We start from the raw sequence: 22,564 nt of genomic DNA on the forward strand, positions 1-22,564 counted from the left end.
CATTAAAAATGACAAACTTCCTGAATTGTGTATCAATGGCTCCACTTTTTCCAGAATGAGATTTTCACTCTGCAGCGGAGTGTGCGCTGATATGAAACTTCCTGGCAGATTAAAACTGTGTGCCAGACCGAGACTTGAACTCGGGACCTTTGCCTTTCGCGGGCAAGTTTGGAAGGTAGGAGACAAGATACTGGCAGAAGTAAAGCTGTGAGTACCGGGCGTGAGTCGAGCTTCGGTAGCTCAGATGGTAAAGCGCTCCACTTTTTGCTCGAAAATGTTCAAATGTGTGTGAATTCCTAAGGGACCAAACTGCTTAGGTCATCGGTCTCTAGACTTACACACTAAACTAACTTATGCTAAGAACAACACACCCACCCATGCCCGAGGGAGGACTCGAACCTTCGGCGGGAGGGGCCACGCAGTCTGTGACATGATGCCTGAGACCCAGCGGCCACTGCGCGCGGCCCACTTTTTGCACCCAAAAATGTTATACTCTGCCTTAGATGAAATACTAGAAACTTCAAAAGGTTTTTAAGCTTTCTTTGATGTCCATAGAGGCCACTATCATCACCATATGTTTTTCTTTATTGAAGTGGCTGGATGTGAAGACGATAAAGTAATTGGAAATCAAATGATGCATACAGCAGTCAACAAAGTATCATTGTACTTGTATCAAGACTTGACATATCTGCTTTCTTCGGAACCGTATTTTGCGTAGCGTCGAAGAACATGGGGAAGCAGTTCACAGTTAGCTTAGCTGGCTCTGAGCACTATGGCACTTAACTTCTGAGGTCATCAGTCCCCTAGAACTTAGAACTACTTAAACCTAACCAACCTAAGAACAACACACACATCCATGCCCGAGGCAGGATTCGAACCTGCGGCCGTAGTGGTCGCGTGGTTCCAGACTGCAGCGCCTAGAACCGCTTGGCCTCTCCGGCCGGCCACAGTTAGCTCACGTATCTCATTTCAGCACATAAGAAACAAGCATTTAACATTGTTGGCGTACAACTTCAGAGAAATAAAAACATGCAGTTATTCGTTAGCAGAAAATTTGTTGGAAGTCATGGTATACAATAAGTCTCCCATTAAGCCAACCAGTAAGCGTGGGAAAATGTCATACGGGCATTGCGGGACTGAATGCGCGGCGCTCGTGTGTCTGTCTGTGTGTGTGTGTGTGTGTGTGTGTGTGTGTGTGTGTGTATGTGTGTGTGAGTGCCGAAAGTCCATCATTACAGATTTTTCCATGGACTCGCACCTAAGACAGGACAGCTCCCTCAACACAGCTCCGCTCAATTTGCTCTATCATTCTTGACTATCTGAATTAGTGATCAATCTCTAATGATGTTGACGTATTGTTGACCATTACAGAAGACTAGGAACTGGTGCTAAGAGACTAGGTCTAAGATTCGACTAACGCGCGGGTGCTTCAACCATAATCGCTCTTACAATCACAGGAATTACTAAAGCAATCTACGCTTTCATTATTCTGCAATTACAACAGTATGCACTGAATTATTTGCGAAATCATGCGGACCTTCATAGTCTGTGGGAATGGGTATCTATTCCTGGCAATATTTTGCTAGTGCGCGTCTGGGCTACAGTTATGAGCCGCCTCTAAGGGCTTCGTTGTCGACGAAATGCTAAACTCTAATCTTCCTCGTCTGGAACCGAGAGACCGCTACGGTCGCACGTTCGAATCCTGCCTCGGGCATGGATGTTTGTGATGTCCTTAGGTTAGTTAGGTTTAATTAGTTCTAAGTTCTAGGCGACTGATGACCTCAGACGTTAAGTCGCATAGTGATCAGAGGCATTTGAACCATCTAATCTTCCTTCCTATTTCATGTCGAGAAATCTCTATCGCCTATCTATAGAACCAATTGCGCTATCCGTTCGTGGTCGGATCTCATCACACAAAATTTTACTCTTTTTCTGTTACAAAAAGTGTTGGAACTGTAAGTGATTTATCTGTTTCCCCTCTTCTGCTCTAACCTCTATGTATCTTCTGTTTTTCCAGTGTTACGTGCCTACCAACTAAGCGTACTGACTCAATCTATGTGGATTTCTGTATTTCAGTGGTTTGGTGATTGTCCTTTGCCAACATAAGATATTCCAACTTACACGTTGTGCGTTTTTTCTGATTTTCAACCCTCTCCTACGTGGTCAGCGTCATCTTTAATGAAAGTTAAACGTACTTCCGATTTTACAGGCACTTGCGGGCTCTCCTGAATGTTGTAACACCCTTCGCACTTCAGCTAAAAGAGTACCCATTCGTTACTAAACGTTTTTAGGGACTTTCCATCAATAAAAAATAAATTTAACCGGCCTTCATACTGAAAGGTCAGTGCGACAGGACGGTGGGAAGGTGGGACAATAATTGTTGCTGCAAGAAGAAATGACAACAATCAAATACCACTTGAATTTCGATATTGGTGCTTCGTATAAACTCACTTTAGTCAGTAACGAACCACAGTATGCATCGATCTACATACAAGCTACGACCTCCTAAATATGGCCTCCACAGGCACAGGGTCGAATCTCAAAGATTTTACAAGAGATTCTTTGGGACAATGACATAATAGATCGAAATATTTCAATGGAGCAGAGGTCAAACAAACATCTGCATCAAACAACGGGGGAGACGCACTTAGTCCATTCAGTGCTGCGCCAAACACTAAATTAGCACTTGTTAGTAATAGTCACTATACTGCGATATCGTAATCGACTGAGTCATTGGTTGAGGGTCTCTGGAGGCGCACATTCGGTTCGACCTCGACCCGCAGCGGCGGCGTGCTTCGGAACGACTGCGGCCGGGCCGCAATCGATGTCCGCCGAGCGGCAGATGGCGCTGGCGGCGACGCCGGGCGCCGCGGCGCCTCCCTCCCCTCCGCTTCCCGCCCCTCCCCACCCTGCAGCCACCACACCCTCGCCAGCCCCCACCCGGCGTCGCGACGCTGCGCGCACGCGCGCCCGGCCGCCGCCATCTTGGTTGACCCGTGACGTCAGCGCGCGAGCGCGCGCGGCGGAAGGGCGTGGTGCGGGCCCGCGGCCAGTCCGCAGCTGCCCTCCGACACGTGCGCGCCGGCACTCCCGACACCTCGTCTCCTCCTCACCAACAGGCAGGCCGCTAAAGCCCGTGTTAGGCGGCGAGCGAAAGACGCACTAAACTGCTGCTGGGTGCTATGCCTGCTTCAGAGAGCTTTGCAAAGCAGGTAAAGTACCCACTGCGATCTAGTCGGTCATTCACTCGGCCGCGTGTCATCTAACACGGGCTTAAGTCTGCAGCATTCCTACTCAGCGTCAGTATGCGGAAACTGTTGTGAAGATTGGTACATTCGCCGCTGTTATACGACAAAACCCACTTTTAAAAGTATTAAAAAGCGTACAGGTCTTACATTACGATTTCGGGGCCCACGTTGTCGTATTACACTGTTGCTAAGGTGTTATTACTTCTTTTAATGTTATATATTTCAGTCTCAGGCCTCACAAATGATTGTACTGCTAGTTTCCACCAAGTGGCCGGCCGCGGTGGCCAAGCGGCTCTAGGCGCTTCAGTCCGGAACCGCGCGACTGCTACGGTCGCAGGTTCGAATCCTGCCTCGGGCATGGATGAGTGTGATGTCCTTAGGTTAGTTAGTTTTAAGTAGTTCTAAGTTCTAGGAGACTGATGGCCTCAGATGTTAACTTCCATAGCGCTCAGAGCCATTTGAACCATTTGAACGAATCTTTCAAGAGTTCTAGTTTGATGAGCCTTTTCCCAAAGCAGTTAAAGGAAAGTAGTTTTGACTGGTCACAAAATCTGCAACTACACCTGGATATATATCTGTACTTTACACACCACCTCACAGTGTGTGGCGGAGGGCACTTTTGGTACCACTGTATTTTGTCCACAATCCCTGTTAGATTTGTGAATGGCGCGTGGCAACAATCACGCGACAGGCCTCAGTATGAACCACAATTTCTCATTGTAGTCATTTCAAGACGCAACCAGAGTATTCGTCGATCTAGAAAAAGTATTCTATAACGTAAAATGGTGCAAGATGTGCGAAATACCGAGGAAACATGGGAGTAAGCTATAGGGAGAGTAATATACAATGTGTACAAGAACTGAGAGGGAACAATAAGGCTGGAAGACCAAGAACGAAGTCCTCGGATTAAGAAGCGTGTGAGACAGGGATTCCGTCTTGCGTCCCTGCCCTTCCATCGATTCACTGAAAAAGTAATGACGTAAATAAAAGTAAGATTTAACAGAGGGATTAGAACTACTTCTTTCAGGGTGAAAGAAGTCCAATAGTGCTCATAGCCATTTGAACCATTTTTTGTTACCAAGTCATCATCACGCAGTATGTTTAAAAATAAAGAAAAATAGGGTAATAAAATACTAGGAAATAAAATGACAAATCATACTAACTCCTATACACCACTATACGTACTCAGTACGTTCTGGAGCAAGCCATCAAGTGAACAGGTCAACAGAAGCGTTCACAATGCTGGGTGATTCATATTGCAGATGTGCATTTTGAGCTCCTATGACTCTGTTCACTTGACGACTTCTATGCAACGTATCGACGTACTACGGTGTGTACAGATATTCGTTCGCTTTGCCTTTTAGTTTCCTATTATTATAGCATCTACTCTTTCATTCTGTCTAAACAGTTTATCTGATGATAATTAGGTAACAAGTCGAAACTGGTAATGAAGCCATTTGTGTGAACTTAGGCTGAAATATAGTAATAATAATAATAAATTAGAAGATCGTAAGTAAGTTCCCGTATGACAGTACGACTAGTATGGTTCAAATGGCTCGCACTATGGGACTTAACTTCGGAGGTCATCAGTCCCCTAGAACTTAGAACTACTTAAACCTAACTAAGACTGTAGCGCCTAGAACCGCTTGACCACTCCGGCCGGCCACGACTAGTATGTTTATGATATTAATTATTTCCGTTGCAGCACCAAACAGAGAGACAACAACTATATCAAATGATAATTCCAAACACGCCGTACATGAAACATTCACTTTGCCATGTCTAACTTCAATACTAGCTCAACAGAAAAGGATAGAGCTACGTTCTGTTGACAACTGAGTGCTGTTTACTAACGAACGCTGGGCGTGAGAAGTCCAGCAATTTTTCCGCTATTCAGGTGATATTCCAATTTTGAGAGTATTACTACAAAGTGTAATTACAGATTCACATCAAGAACCCACTCTAACATCAATTAAATTGATATAATCCCGATAAGAAACACTAACCTGCAAATTTAGTCCATCCGCTCTGTTTTAACTGATTACACGTGCAGAAAATGTAAGAAAATGATGAGAATGGAAGTTGGTAGAAATATTTTCTAGCAAAATAAGATTCATAGTAGAACCCTATCATTTGTTGCACCGTTATGTCCAACAGTGACATTTTCAGCATACTGAAACGAGTTTTACGTGTCCACGTCTCTCGCTTTCTATTCGTTCATATTATTTCTCGCAGATTTGTTTATTAAGTGGGAGAGTGCCACAGAACTGCTCAACGAACTCCAGTAGTAGATCCTGCAGCAAAACCACTGTGTGTTATTCTAGCCATTTCGTGAGCTTACGTTCCAAAACCTTTTACTGCCTCGAACACATGTCTCCCGTAATGTCCATGAAGCAAAAGTAGGGAAATTCGTGGTTATATGAAGATATGACAGCAATGTGTATCCACGAATGCTACAGGAGGCGCTTCCTCCTCTACAAACCAGCGAGCGAGATGGCGCAGTGGTTATCACACTGGACTTGCATTCAGGGGGTGATGGTTCGAACCCTCGCTGGCCATCCAGATTTAGGTTTCCGCAATTTCCCTAAATCGCTCCAGGCAAATGCCGACATGGCTCCTTGAAAGAGCACGGCCGATTTCCATCCTCGTCCTTGACACAATACGAGCTTGTGCTCCGTCTCTAAGAACCTCGATATAGACGGGACGTTAAACCCAATCTTTCTTCCTTCTTTCCTACCTCCCTTTCCTCTACAAACAGTGCTTGCGATTTGCAGATGTAGATTTAGTTCCTTGATGGGCTACATGACACACGAACAGTATAGGTTTCTCTTTCGCTTGTTGTTCAGTAAGATATTTTTTTCATGCAAGTTACAAATACAATACAGTCACTGTGACATGGTGCGCATCACATGGTAGACATACAAATATGGCTCAGTTATGCACCTACTGTTAACTGCTTTGAAATTGTATCCACGTCACGAAATTGTAAAACGGGACACTATTTAAATAGTCAAGAAATAAAACGCATTCACCAATAATATATACTTCAGATGATTAGTGCGATGCTGTTTTTACAATCTAGAGTAAACTGAAAATTATCTCCACTGATTTCCATTAACGCATTAATTTTCATGTGAACGATGACGTTTCTGCATACAAGGTTTCCACCATAGAAAGTATGAATGTGTTTACAAGGAAACTACCAAAATGACAACGGTGTATACACCAATATTCTGTTCTATATCGTTTTCATGACACGGCTACTTGAAACTGCATTGAAGGTGCAGGTGACAGCAAATATTAGGTTCTTGCTGCCTAAAACCGGAAGTCTCCTGCGTATCAAAATCGTTCAGATAGCTGAAACTCGGTAACCATTGAGAATACTGTATGAGCCACAAATGACAAGGAGCATTCTCAGCATTGGGAGTTGCTGTGTCTGCCAAATGTAGACTAACTGCTAATTTCTTTCTCGTCTACTTATTCTTCACGAAATTAAAAAAAAAAAAATTTTACAGCCCACTGTTATCTCATGCTGTACGTGACACGCAAATCTCCCAATTTGCGTGTCAGCATTCGGGAGATACCGACGAAAATGAACCCCTAAGCAAAAGACGCGTAAAAAATGTACAAGATCTTCTGAACCACATGTTATTGCGAATGGGAGCGTTTAGAATCTTCTATGACGTAACTTCAAAGTTATAAACTATAAAAGTGACAGATGGCACAAGGAATACGCCATGTATGTCCTGTCACGAACGGCATGGCGTCGATGTTACTCCCATGGAAACTGTTACGCACATGGGATACGCATCTCATGTACATGTACATGATTGACGGACTTGCAGATAGAAAAACAGAAGTTGTACGACATTTGTATCAAGAAACTTTTCCCCTATTGATACCTCCCGTCAGCGGAAGCATTTTACACAATGGATAAATTCCTCAGAGACCCGGATACATTTCTGGCAACTCTATGATTTAGCGATCGGTAATGGCCACCGACGCGGAGTGCGTATCAGGACGAGAATTTGTTGGAAATTGTTGTGAATGACTGAAAAACAAAATTATACATCTATCAGCACAACAATCATAAAGTTCCGCTGCCGATGGCAGATAAAAACCACTTCGAAATCCTTACAAATGCAGAATGTGCAAATGAAGTTGCCGGGAGTCGTCATTATAAGTCCTGAAATGCAAGAGTCGTATTATTTTGTAAGAACTTTTGAGCGATAAAGTCATATTTCACGAGGGAGATTATAATGAATTCTCATAAAATGAATGAGTGGGCAGAAGTACATCTTCACAAAAGGCACGTGCGGAGGCACTAACAAAAATACGCTTCCAAAACCCTGTGTGGCGTTACTGACGATCGCCTCACGGAGCTACGTGCGCTACCAACCAGATGGGCTGGAGAACGATATCTGAGTGACTTGCCGGTTCTTTACTGGTACTGTTGAAAGGGTCTGGCCTATAGTACGAATGTGTGGTTCGTGCATGAAGTCGCTCTTCCTCACTTCTGTACGATATTGCGATATCATCTGGAAAGATCCTTTTCTTCGAAATGGTCGAATATACTGTCCCTTTTTTTGGCGCCATCTGATATCCCTTATTGTGAAGATGTTTCTGACAACTTCTGCATGCAGAGAAAAATACAGGAAGACTGTGAAATTAAGCGGAAGGAAATACATATGATGGATAATGCCGAACAACAGTTTCTGCGAAGAGGCGGGCATTTCACTACGTTTCTTCCCTTTATTGTTCAACTCACATCTGGAAGAGATTATTGCGGAAGGCTTAGATGGAAAAACAGGAGTGTGTAGTGGTGGAAAGAGAATAGAGTGTATAAGATTTGCCGATGACGTGATTAGTGGCAGAAAGTGAATGAACTGTAAATAAAATGCTAAAAGATCTGAATGATGTTAGTTTTGAATATGAGATGAGAATCAGCACAGTAGAAACGGAGTATGGTAATCAGCAAAGGAATACTGACAAATATGAAGACAGAGTAAGTTATTACTGGCCAAGCAAGAGTGTTTAAATATCTTGGAGACCTGCAATGCCATCAGGAGGTGACAACTCGCATTGCTGTAGGGAAGTAGGCATTCAATAGAAAGAGGATAATATTATGTGCCACACTAGATAAAGGACTGTGTAAAGACTTGGCAGATGTTTTGTCTAGAGTGTAGCACTCTATGGGGCAGAAACATGGACACTGAGACGATACGATGAGAAAAGGCTGGGATATGGATGTGGGGGAGAATGAAGAGGATAAGCTAGGTGGAAAGAGTGAGTAACGACAGTATGTTGGAAAGAGTTGGTGAGAGGAGGAAAATGCTGCAGTTTATAAGAGAAAGGAAGAGGAATAGATGGGACATTCGTTGATACGGGAGTGCTTGCTAACAGACGGATTCGAAGTTCTAGTTTGTGGGAGGAGATTGGGAGGAAGGAGAAGATACAAGATGACGGGCGACATCAACGAAGCTATAATTACGCGGACGTGAATAGAATTGCAGAAGAAAGAAAAGCATGGAGAGTTATCATGTGGAAATCTGCCTTTGGGCAGAGGTCTGATGATGATAATTCAGCTTAAAGTCTAGTACTTCTGTTCTCAGTTTTTACACTTTTATTGCACTAATTTGGTTCCACCGACACATAAATCATTGTTCGCATTTTGGTACAGTGATTCTTTACAACCTGACCTTCAAAATGAACTCCGACAAAAACCTACGATAAGGCATATACAAGAATACTGTTTCCTCTCAGTTTCGTTCACTCATCAAAACTCTCTCCGATTCACAACACTGTTTGAAGAAAAAGAGACAGTGGAGTTGACACTATCACAATGAGTCGCGCAGACAGCCGCAAGAAGCTGCATCCTTCCATGATAATATGTGACGTAGACTCTAAAACATCAGCCTTCCATGTCTTTCCATTTGATTTATGCGGTGCACAGGAACACTCGAAAGCTCTTTTGACATTTCTAGGTTTCATGGAATTCAAATGCATTTTCATCTCTTGACATACGAACACGAGACAAACAGTTCTGTCGTTGTACGTCAACACTATCGAGAGAATTATTTAGCTCATCTTGCGTTAGTATATAACACATCTGTTCCGTTCTTTGTTGAGCTATGCTATTTGCTCACCCGGAAGCCAAATCGAGAGCTCATTTGGCCTCCTCTGTGACCTAACACACAATACTGTGCGAAAGGCTTATAGAGAAAAGCTACTTATGGCCTGTTATTAGAATATGAAAGACACAAGAGACCGTGACGGACAAAACATAATCAAAAAAAGGTGATATACTTCAGTCACACAGATAATATCCTATCTATAATAATTTGAAATTTGTTTTCACATCTATAGCGTATACTGAGTGAACCTACACTCATCATAAAAACAATACGAGATTCTTCAGGGATATTTTTTGAACATTTCGGTAGAAGGTACAGGTGGTCTCTGGTGGCTCGTTACAGAGTAATGTTGTAATTATGAGTCAAAAAATGTGTGTGAAATCTTATCGGACTGAACTGCTAAGCTCATCAGTCCCTAAGCTTACACACTACTTAACGTAAATTATCCTGAGGACAAACACACTCATCCATGCCCGAGGGAGGACTCGAACCTCCGCCGGGACCAGCCGCACAGTCCATGACTGCAGCGCTTTAGACCTCTCGGTTAATCCCCCGCGGCAATTATGAGTCATCCAGTCTGTAAGGTGAATTGTCTTTCTTTCTGTGAAAACACGTTCGTAACCATGGCAACCTGTCGAATGCAATCGCCATAACCGAGAAAGATTCAATTTGTCGTAGGTGCCTATGTACAGCTGCAAGAATTCTGTGATATTGTTGCCGATACTGCGGGAGCGGATTAGCGGACGATCGTTGTGCTGTCCTTACATTATACACCGGCCAGTCACGTTAATATGACCACCAGCTACGATCCACGTCAACGCACATTAACCACTCACAGACGGCAGGTGGCAGCATTAGCAGTGAAGGGAATATAAAGCGTGTCAGGAGCACGCGGACAACAATGCCGTCGTCGTCCTATTGCGGAAACGGAGCAATTTATCTGACGTCCAAAGGGGGATGATCATTGGCTTTCGGGCCAAGGACGGAAGCATTTCCAAAACACCTAAGTTTCTAAACCGTTTGCTGCGGCTGTCGTGGGAGTACACCGTGCATGGCAGAATGGCGCTATAAAAAACCGGCGCCTAAGCAGGTGTGGCGCACCAGCGCCTTAGTTGACAGAGGTGAATGAAGGCTGCGGAGATGTGTACCGGCGAACTGACGTGCAACTGCTGGGCAATGGACCGCCCACATGAACGAAGGGGTACCAACAATGTCTCTTCGACGATCGCTCAGCGAACGTTTCCTCCCCCACAGCAGGCATCTGGATCACGCAACCACGCTGTATGCTGTTCGTCGGCGGCGAATGCTGGAATTGCACGTCAGTGTTGCGACTGGGCACCCGCTGAGTGGTCACAGATGGTTCTAATAACCTCTTATGCTCCACTGGACAGATTAGCCGTTCGTATGCACCGCGTGAAACGTCTGAAAGAAAACACGCTGCAACAATTGTCGGAAGGGTTACGGTCTGGTTAATGTTTTCGTGGCATTAGTTCAAACGACTCTAAGCACTACAGGACTTAACATCTGCGGTCATCACTCCCATAGACTTAGAACTACTTAAATCTAACTAACCCTAACTAACCTAAGGACATCACACGCATCCATGCCCGAGGCAGGATTCGAACCTGCGACCGTAGCAGCAGCGCATTTCCGGACTGAAGCGCCTAGAACCACTCGGCCACAACGGCCGGCTTTCGTGGCATTCCCTGGGTGATATCGTCATTCTGGAAGCCACAAAGCATCAACGTAAGTATGCTTCTACCAGTGGGAAGCATGTCACCCGTGCAAGCAGTGAGTTTTGCCTGGCACGATGCCATCTACCAGAAGGAAATTGCCACATGTGCGTGATTCGAAGAGCACTACGATTAGTTTACCGTACTCGTCTGGCCACCAAACTCCCTGCAACCGAAAATCTGTGGGACCATCTCTATCGAGCAGTTCCCGCCATGGAACCTCAACGGAGAAACCTAAGACAGCTGGCCACAGTACAAGAGTCGACGTGGCTCCACATAGCTGTCGCTTCCTCCCAGAACTCACTGACTCCCTTCCTGCACGTCTCACTGCGGTCTGCGCCGCAAAAGGTGGTTATTCAAGCTTCTGAGAGGTGGTCACATAAATGTGATTGGACAGTGTATTTACTGAAGCCATACACGACATGCTTATCGGCCAACTATTCATCAGTAAAACTACTGATACGGCAGTCTATAACAGTTAACGTACAGCTTACACTGCCGTACAGAGTAAACCCGGCACAAACCGAGCAGTGCTAGATGAAAGCTTGAGAACGAAGAATAAAGTGCGGATTACTGTTGCCAATAGGAAATACCGTGAGTAAATGGAGCAAAATTGTTTCCAAACAAAACGTACACAACGCGTACCGCTGACATTTCACTGCTGTACAGACATTATCAGCGCAGTACAGATACAAAGGTAAACGGGGGTAAGAAATCAAAAGAAGTGGAATAACTCAGTAACAAGCCACCAGAGACTACGACCCCCTTACACCAAAATACTCAGAAAATACTTCAGAAAATTTGATGGAGGAATGAGTGTTCACCCTATAGTAGCATGTAAAAAACAGATCACTGCGGGCAAGGTAGCAGAGCGACCGTAACTTGGTAGCGGGGAAGCTGGTGCAGAAGCGGCTGTTGTGTAAAGCAGCAGCGCGGAGATAGCACGGTGGCGACCTGGGAGAGGCACTCTGGCGGGCGATGAGTCGTTGAGAAGAGCGCGCCGCACCGGGCCGGCCATTGTCATGCTAAAGCGGTCGCCCACCGCCAAATGCATGCCCACATTTAAATATTCCCCCAAGCTGCAGCGTCCCGCCGTGCCGCGTGCAGGCAGCAGCGTCTCAGACGACGCGCCGTAGCGCCACCGTCACACTACACTCGAGCAGTCTCGGCTGCAGGCGAATGGGCTCCGGTAGCTGCGAAAGCCCGCGTGGCATGCAGGGAGGCAATGCAGTGCCGAGTTCTGCTCAGACTGGACAAGTGAGCTACCCCTACTGATGTATGTGTCACTCACCAGCAAGTCAGAGGGTAATAAACTGTGCGTTACCTGGCGCATAAGAAATCGAAGAGAAAGTAAGTTTGTGGTACAGCATCGCCAACAAAATAGATCACATGATAGGACACATCCAGGGGGGCATCTAGGAATCAGATAAATTTCTTTAAATGCGAACTAAATTATTTCAGGTTTCACCGTAACTGTTATTGATATAGTATGGTTCAACAGTTCACTGCTGCCAGTCAATGTTTATTTTTCTTCCACAACGCGTTTAGAAGGTTTTGTACACTACTGGCCATTAAAATTGCTACACCAAGAAGAAATGCAGATGATAGACGGGTATTCATTGGACAAATATATTATACTAGAACTGACATGTGATTACATTTTCACGCAATTTGGGTGCATACATCCTGAGAAATCGGTACCCAGAACAGCCAACTCTGGCCGTAATAACGGCCTTGATACGCCTGGGCATTGATTAAAAATTGCTTGGATGTTCCGTACAGGTACAGCCGCCCATTCAGCTTCAACGCGATGCCATAGTTCATCAAGAGTAGTGACTGGCGTATTGTGACGAGCCAGCTGCTCGGCCACTGTTGACCAGACGTTTTCCGTTGGTGAGACATCTGGAGAATGTGCTGGCCAGGGCAGCAGTCGAACATTTTATGTATCCAGAAAGGCCCGTACAGGACCTGCAACATGCGGTCGCGCATTATCCTGCTGATATGTAGGGTCTCGCAGGGATCGAATGAAGGGTAGAGCCACGAATCGTAACACATCTGAAATGTAACGTCCACTGTTCAAAGTGCCGTCAATGCGAACAAGAGGTGACCGAGACGTGTAACCAGTGGCACCTCATACCATCACGCTGGGTGATACGTCAGTATGGCGATGACGAATACACGCTTCCAATGTGCGTTCACCGCGATGTCGCCAAACACGGATGCGACCATCATGATGCTGTAAACAGAACCTGGATTTATCCGAAAAAATGACGTTTTCCCATTCGTGCACCCAGGTTCGTCGTTGAGTACACCATCGCAGGCGCTCCTGTCTGTGATGCAGCGTCAAAGGTAACCGCAGTCATGGTCTCCGAGCTGTTAGCCCATAATGCTGCAAACGTCGTCGACTGCTCGTGCAGATGGTTGTTGCCTTGCAAACGTCCCCATCTGTTGACTCAGGGATGGAGACGTGGCTGCACGATCCGTTACAGCCATGTGGATAAGATGCCTCTCATTTCGACTGCTAGTGATACGAGGCCGTTGGGATCCAGCACGGCCTTCCGTATTACCCTCCTGAACCCACCGATTCCATATTCTGCTAACAGTCATTGGATCTCGACCAACGCGAGCAGCAATGTCGCGATACGATAAACCTCAATCGCGATAGGCTACAATCCGACCTTTATCAAAGTTGAAAACGTGATGGTACGCATTTCTCCTCCTTACACGAGGCATCACAACAACGTTTCACCAGGCAACGCCGGTCAACTGCTGTTTGTGTATGACAAATCGGTTGGAAACTTTCCTCATGTCAGCACGTTGTAGGTGTCGCCACTGGCACCAACCTTGTGTGAATGCTCTGAGAAGCTAATCATTTGCATATCACAGCATCGTCTTCCTGTCGGTTAAATTTCACGTCTGTAGCACGTCATCTTCGTGGTGTAGCAATCTCAATAGCCAGCAGTGTACTTCTTCCATCATCAAGTGAATTTTCACATGCAGTACGACGTATGCGGTGTGTTACGATTTTGGGGTAACCTATGGTATTGTCTCCAGTGGTTACAGGCTCCGTTGTCTGTCGTAATACATTACATACACTGAAGAGTACACCTGACTAATATCGTGTAGGACCCTCGCGACCACGCAGAAGTGCTACAACACGATGTGGCATGGACTCGACTAACGTCTGAAGCAGTGCTGGAGGGAACTGGCACAATGAATCCTGCACGGCTGTCTATAAATCCGTAAGAATACGAAGGGTTGTATATCTCTCCTCAATAGCACGTTGCAAGGCATCCCAGATATGCTCAATCATGTTCATCTCTGGGGAGTTTGGTGGCCAGCGGAAGTATTTAAATTCAGAAGAGTGCTCCTGGAGCCACTCTGCAGCAATTCTACACGTGCAGGGTGTCCCATCGCCCTACTGGAATTGCCCAAGTTCGTCGGAAAGCACAATGAACATGAATGGATGCAGGTGATCAGACAGCAAGCTTACGTACGTATCACATGTCAGAATCGTATCTAGACGTATCAGGGGTCCCATATCACTCCAACTGCACACACCTCACACCATTACAGAGTCTCCACCACCTTGAATAATCCCCGACTGACATACAGGTTCCATGGATCCATACCCGTATACATTCATCCGATTGATACAATCTGAAATGAGACTCGTTCGACCAGGCAACAGATTTCCAGTCGTCAAAAGTCCAATGTCGGTGTTGACGGGCGCACGCGAGGCGTAAAGCTTTGTGTCGTGTAATCATCAAGGGTACTCGAGCGGGTCTTTGGCTCCGAAAGCCCATATCGATGATGTTTCAAATGGCTCTGAGCACTATGGGACTTCTGAAGTCATCAGTCCCCTAGACTTAGAAATACTTAAACCTAACTAACCTAAGGACATCACACACATCCATGCCCGAGGCAGGATTCGAACCTGCCACCGTAGCGGTCGCGCAGTTACAGACTGTAGCGCTTATAACCGCTCGGCCACTGCGGCCGGCGATGATGTTTCGTTGAATGATTCGCACGCTGACACTTGTTCATCGCCCAGTTTGTTTTTGAGGCTGCTCTGCTGATTTGTATCTTATCTCCCAGAGCTTTGACCATCCGGTCCATAAGAGATCAGCTTTAAATACACAGAGCAAAAGCTGTTTCTGACGACGATCACTTGGCTTCCGAAATTAGCCAACTGAAGTATGTGTTCCGATAGAAAGACTGTGAGCCACGTAATATGAAGTCAGCGTTCTCCAAGACAAGGAAACGTAAAAACGTTGAACATTCACGTCATGAGTCACTGATTGCATTCCGTCCCTTCTGCGGCGCTGCAGCCAGCAGTAACAGGCAAAGTCCTGGGAAGACCAGATATAAGATCTATTTTCCGACCTCCTAAGAAGACAAACGACATGCTACGTCCTTTTCAGGACAGTGTCGGCCTCAGTTTCCCTGCGATTTACAAACATCCCTGAGGTCCGGAAGCAATTAGATCGGCCAGTTCATCCGCGCTGTTTCCGAATTTTGTGTTGCACATCAACGGCATATTAAAAATCGAGACCCGGAGAAATCTTCAGTTGCTGAGCACAGCCTCACAACCAAATGTAAAATACTGTTTGACGAGACAAAAGTTTTGTCCCAGGCTCCGACATACAGGGATTCTGTAATTAAAGAGGCTGTAGAAATAAGAATGTGAGAGAAAATCTTCTACCTCGGCAGTGGATATGATCTTAGCGGTACATGGAAGTGAGCTCTCGATGCAGAGAGGAGCCAGAGATATTCGTCGCAATGTTTACGTTATGGCGGTAGCGGGGGCGCCACCAGCGCGGACATTGACACCATTTGCGACAGCATGACGTAATTACGTAAGCAGGCAAAAAGGAATACAAACGTCTCAAAAATGAGATCGACAAGAAGAGCAAAATGGCTAAGCAGGGATGGCTAGAGGACAAATGTAACGATGTAGAGGCTTATCTCACTAGGGGTAAGATAGATACTGCCAACAGGAAAATTAAAGAGACTTTTGGTGAACAGAGAACCACTTGTATGAATATCAAGAGCTCAGATGGAAATCCAGTTCTAAGCAAAGAAGGGAAAGCGGAAAGGTGGAAGGAGTATATAGAGGGTGTATACAAGGGCGATGTACTTGAGGACAATATTATGGAAATGGAAGAGGATGTAGATGAAGATGAAATGGGAGATATGATACTGCGTGAAGAGTTTGACAGAGCACTGAAAGACCTGAGTAGAAACAAGGCCCCGGGAGTAGACAACATTTCATTAGAACTAATGACAGCCTTGGGAGAGCCAGTCCTGACAAAACTCTACCACCTTGTGAGCAAAATGTATGATACAGGCGAAATACCCTCAGACTTCAAGAAGAATAAAATAATTCCAATCCCAAAGAAAGCAGGTGTTGGCAGATGTGAAAATTACCGAGCTATAAGTTTAATAAGTCACGGCTGCAAAATAGTAACGCAAATTCTTTACAGACGAATGGAAAAACTGGTAGAAGCCGACCTCGGGGATGATCAGTTTGGATTCCGTAGAAATGTTGGAACACGCGAGGCAATACTGACCCTACGACTTATCTTAGAAAATAGATTAAGGAAAGGCAAACCTACGTTTCTAGCATTTGTAGACTTAAAGAAAGCTTTTGACAATGTTGACTGGAATACTCTTTTTTAAATTCTGAAGGTGGCAGGGGAGCGAAAGGGTATTTACAATTTGTACAGAAACCAGATGGCAGCTATAAGAGTCGAGGGGCATGAAAGGGAAGCAGTGCTTGGGAAGGGAGTGAGACAGGGTTGTATCCTGTCCCCGATGTATATTGAGCAAGCAGTAAAGGAAACAAAAGAAAAATTCGGAGTATGTATTAAAATCCATGGAGAAGAAATAAAAACGTTGAGGTTCGCCGATGACATTGTAATTCTGTCAGAGACAGCAAAGGACTTGGAAGAGCAGTTGAACGGGATGGACAGTGTCTTGAAAGGAAGATATAAGATGAACATCAACAAAAGCATGGAATGATAATGGAATGTAGTCGAATTAAGTCGGGTGATGCTGAGGGAATTAGATTAAGTTCAAATAGTTCAAATGGCTCTGAGCACTATGGGACTAAATTTCTGAAGTCATCAGTCCCCTAGAACTTAGAACTACTTAAAGCCAACCAACCTAAGGACTTGACACACATCCATACAGGATTCGAAACTGCACCCATAGCGATCGCGCGGTTCCAGACTGTAGCGCCTAGAACCGCTCGGCCACACCAGCCGGCCAACTAGATTAGGAAATGAGACACTTAAAGTAGTAAAGGAGTTTTGCTATTTGGGGAGCAAAATAACCGATGATGGTCGAAGTAGAGAGGATATAAAATGTAGACTGGCAATGGCAAGGAAAGCAATTCTGAAGAACAGAAATTTGCTAACATCGAGTATAGATTTAAGCGTCAGGATGTCGTTTCTGAAAGTACTGGTATGGATTGTAGCCATGTATGGAAGTGAAACATGGACGATAAATAGTTTGAACAAGAGGAGAATAGAAGCTTTCGAAATGTGGTGTTACAGAAGAATGCTGAAAGTTATATGGGTAGATCACATAACTAATGAGGAGGTATTGAATAGAATTGGGGAGAAGAGGAGTTTGTGGGAGAACTTGACAAGAAGAAGCGATCGGTTGGTAGCACATATTCTGAGGCATCAAGGGATCACCAATTTAGTATTGGAGGGCAGTGCGGAGGGTAAAAATCGTAGAGGGAGACCAAGAGATGAATACATTAAACAGATTCAGAAGGATGTAGGTTGCAGTAGGTACTGGGAGATGAAAAAGCTTGCACAGGATGGAGTAGCATGGAGAGCTGCATCAAACCAGTCTCAGGACTGAAAACCTCTACAACAACGACGACGTAATTATTGAGCACTCAGAAACCGTCTTTGGGCCACCACAGCATAAGTTCTGACAATCAGGTGTTCCTGAAGATGGTCGTAGAAAGCTCGAGGTTTACCCTGAATTGACGCGGCAAGAACTCGGAGAACGTTTCTATGCAACAGTGCCGCAACGAAAGGCTTCGTTGTCAATATAAAAAAAAAAGCTTCGTATTTCTTCTTAAGTAATAAACTGTTCTTAGTTGAACAATGAAAAAGATAGGAGATGCGAAAATTTTCTAATACATTTTATGAAAAAAGTGTCGCCTTCTTTTAAGCAACGAAGGTCGATAGACTATGAAGGAGAGAGAAATATGTGGAGAGCTTTCTTAGATGTTGCCGGGAGGTTGGACTGGCACTGCACCATTGCTGCATCATTAACTGACTCAGAGGGCGGCACGAACGTGGAGGCAGTGGCTGTTGTCTGGAAGTCAGCCGACGTCGCCACGGGGCTCCCGGTACCATTACTTTTGTCCGTCTTATATTTTTTTGTGTAACGAGGAATCAGTTATTAGCGTGGTAGGTGGAGCAGCAGGATCGATTTTTAATTGATTAATTACGCCATGCAAATTGTACTGGCCGTTAATTACGGCCGATGGGACCACACAAGTCGTCCGTTTACCTGACGGCAAGAGGGTGTGGTGCGGGAGTGGGTCTGAAGTGCCAACTCAGGCCAGGTAGTCCGTGATGTAAGAGGACTCCCGGCGATGAGCGCGTCCATCTCAAGGGCTGACTTTCGCGGTACGATAGACGGCCTGTCGAATGCAGGCACTTGGGCACGCCCACGGCTTCTTGTTCTATCAAAACACGTGCGTGGAAGAAAATATTCACTTGTAAGACAGGTCGTCGAGGGAGTCCGGTTCGTCGATGAATCGTGGCAACACTGTGGTTCGTCTCTTGTTTTGCGCATGCACGTCACAAGTGACCGAATAATAGTGGAAAGGATTCGATGTGCTTTTAGGGCGAAAAGCCGTTTAACAAAGGTATTAATCACGTGATGGCGATGACCAAGTGAAAGTAAGTTGAGTAACATTCTAAATAACTAATTTCCACGACTAAGATTTACACAACTGGCCATTAAAATTGCTACACCACGAAGATGACGTGCTACAGACGCGAAATTCAACCGACGGGAAGAAGATGCTGTGATATGCAATTGATTAGCTTTGCAGAGCATTCACACAAGATTGGTGCCGGTGGCGACACCTACAACGTGCTGACATGAGGAAAGTTTCCAACCGATTTCTTATACACAAACAGCAGTTGACCGGCATTGCCTGGTGAAACGTTGTTGTGATGCCTTGTGTAAGGAGGAGAAATGCGTACCATCACGTTTCCGACTTTGATAAAGGTCGGATTGTAGCCTATCGCGATTACGGTTTATCAAAATGGTTCAAATGGCTCTGAGGACTATGGGTACCGGTATAAAACTTCCACTCTGCGAAACTAATGAGAATGAGCGTCAAAGTGTTATATCGGTATTGGAGAAGTTTCAAGTGGCGACAAATACAGATTTCGTCCACCACGGAGATGCTGTCATGTGAGCGAGCTTTGTAAGCACACACAAGAGGTTATGCAGTGATGCAACGAGTAAATCGTAACAGTTGCTTCTGAAAATGATAAGGAAGGAAAAGATACAACAAAAATGCGAGTGACTCAGACAGCTAGGGCGAAATCCGGGTGCAAAGCACCTGGCTTGTTTGCAGCAAGGCCGACAAAATGCAACGGAACAATATGATCAACAGCAGGCAACCTTTTTTAAATTAATTAATTAATTTTTAAGCGGAGAAGCGAGGTTAATAGGACGTAAAATTGGTAATTTTATAAAATCACATTTAGTGTTCTACACTGAAATTTTCAGTCAGAAGCAGAGTGTGCGTTAAACCGTCTGCCGGATCACGACTCGAATTCGGAGCTTTACCTGACGTGAGCATTACTTTTATACACTGAATCATGCCTGTATAGCTCACATGGTAGCATGAAAGACCAAGGTCCCAGATTCGAGTCGCAGTCCAGCACACAGTTTTAATCTACCAGAAAGTTTCAAATTTAGAATTGTGGGCCAATTTTCACTCGCCATTTTGAGGTCTTACACATTTACAGCTTTTTTGACGTGTATTGTTTCTGCTCGAGAAGTGGCATCGTGTCTTACTTAAAAGCTCAAGGCTGAAAACTACTTTGTGAACATATACAAATTATCATTAGTTTTCACTTGGAGACCACGTCACAGAATCAAAATTTACAAAACGTATTACTGCCAGACCAAACTATTTCGTATACAATACGTCCAAGTGGTGAGTACATCTGTAGATGTTATTTACCGTAGTTTATTTTAAGACAGAAAAAAACCTGTAACAACTCGAAAGTAGTAAATTTGTCTCTTCCAACAGCTGTTAATGAATGAGTTGCACGAAATAGCTTCACTATTACCTCTATTAATGGATTCTGCAAACATATGTTCCCTGAAGAAGAAAAATTTTGCCTATCAACAGGGCTACCCCCTTTACGTTTTCTTAGTGTCTCTACAAACGAATTACTTACTATAACTTGCTCAACACTGGCAATACTTACGCCATTTTCTTTCCGTTTATCAACAGTTTTATTACCAGCGAGGAAGAAAAGAAGCCAGCCCGCGAAATCCTCGCTGCCGTCGGGTAATTGCTCGAAACTAGTAACGGAGAAGTAAATTAGTTATTAAAAAAAAATAGTGTGGCTGGTTGCAGTTTTCATTGACATTTCCGATATCAGCCGTGGTGTTCTAAAGCCACAATAAGTCAAATAATGCAATTGCTGTATTACTGCGTTTATGATACGCCATTCACTGCTATCAATATTATCTGTAGAAGTTCTTTTGCAGAGCTATTCCTCGATTTTCATAATATTAGCATACTGTTCAATTCTGTTTACACGATTCGGTTGTTTCTATGAAATGTTTAACGGAATTCAACCTCACAGAAACCATTCATCAAAAACTACCCAGCATAGACAATCGTAGAGAGTCTTAGATATACTCATATGAATGAAAGTAAGTTCGAAACTGACGTGAACCAGTTTTTGTTTATTTACGTCACTTGAGAACACTGAGGTGTGATGAAATGTCGATTATTTGCGTCATTTAACTGTCCTGGCATCGTTGAGATGAACAGTATTCCTCGAACACAGGATATCTAAATTTTCCAACAGGTTATGTTCCCTAAACATCACTGTTACACACTTTTATGGACAGTACTAACCTGTTGTGAACCTGGCAATGCGCCACTGACTACGTTCGATGTCTGCAGTTACGCCTACTTGGCTCTAAGCATCGGAGGTGTACTCTGTAATCGTATGCAACTTCCTTTATACCGTAGATGTACAGCAGTTCCCCAGGGCCATATACTGGACATAATATTTTAACTTGTTCTAGAACTCAACTCATTAAATTGTCGTGTCGAAGCGCAAGGAAATATTATCTGCACTGACTACCATAATCCTGCTATAAAAGATGTCGAGCAGCCCGTATAGAACCGCCTGTATTTGGCGAGGCTACAGTACAAGGGTATCTGGCCTGGAGTTAAAGCTGAAACACCATAGAGTGTAATTCAGAGGAGTATCTCTGCAGGTACAGGTGTGAGACGCTTAGAAAGCCTCTCTCACGAGCCTCCTGGTTGGTTACTGAAAGAAAGCTGGGCCATGCTGCGTCCTCATACGCACGCTGCCCTGTCCTTGAACCTTCAGCCATTAATTTAGCCTTCATCTAGACGTACGTACACTTTGTTGGAAGTCTGGCTGTGTAAGAAAGGAGTTCAATAAGTAATACAACTTTTTTTTCTCGGCCAACTTCAGTCTAAAAAATGCTAAATTTGTTGTAGGACATGATGGAATATTCCCGCTTTAGCCTAAATAGTTTAGTGGTTCCGATAGGTGGCGGCACTATTTGTAGGTTCCAAAATGACGTCTGTAACGAGGTGCATTCCACGCAGAGAACTGCCGTTGAGTTTCTTTAGGCGGAAAAATAGATCATCGTAGATGTTCATAGGCACTTGCAGAATGTCTACGGAGACAAACAAAAGCATGGTGAGTCGCTGGGCGGGGAATCAGCGTCGCGCAAACCCATCCGCTCTCCCGCGTGCCAGCCGGCCGCGCACAACCTCAGGAAACTGAAGATACGACTTCAGCGTCTTCGTCGCCAAAAAAAAAAAATGCAAATGAATATCTCTTTCTCCAAGACAACGCAGGGCCTCACACAAGTATGCGCACCCGAGAGGAGCTTAGAAAACTTCATTGGACTGTTCTTCCTCATCCTCCCTGCAAGCCCGGATCTCGCACCTTCCGGTTTCCATCTGTTTGGCCCAATGAAGGATGCACTCCGCGGGAAATCAGCACGTGGATGATGGGGAGGTTACCGATCCAGCGTGACGTTGGCTCCAGTGGGGTGGTACCAAGCGGGCATACAGGACCTCCCAGAAAGGAGGCGTTAAGGCCGTTGCATTGAACGGAGGTCATATTGAAAAATAGGATAATGTAGCTAAATAATGAGCTACTGAAATCCA

Source organism: Schistocerca americana, chromosome 3 (genome assembly GCF_021461395.2).
Source record: "Schistocerca americana isolate TAMUIC-IGC-003095 chromosome 3, iqSchAmer2.1, whole genome shotgun sequence".
NCBI classification, from domain to species: domain Eukaryota; kingdom Metazoa; phylum Arthropoda; class Insecta; order Orthoptera; family Acrididae; genus Schistocerca; species Schistocerca americana.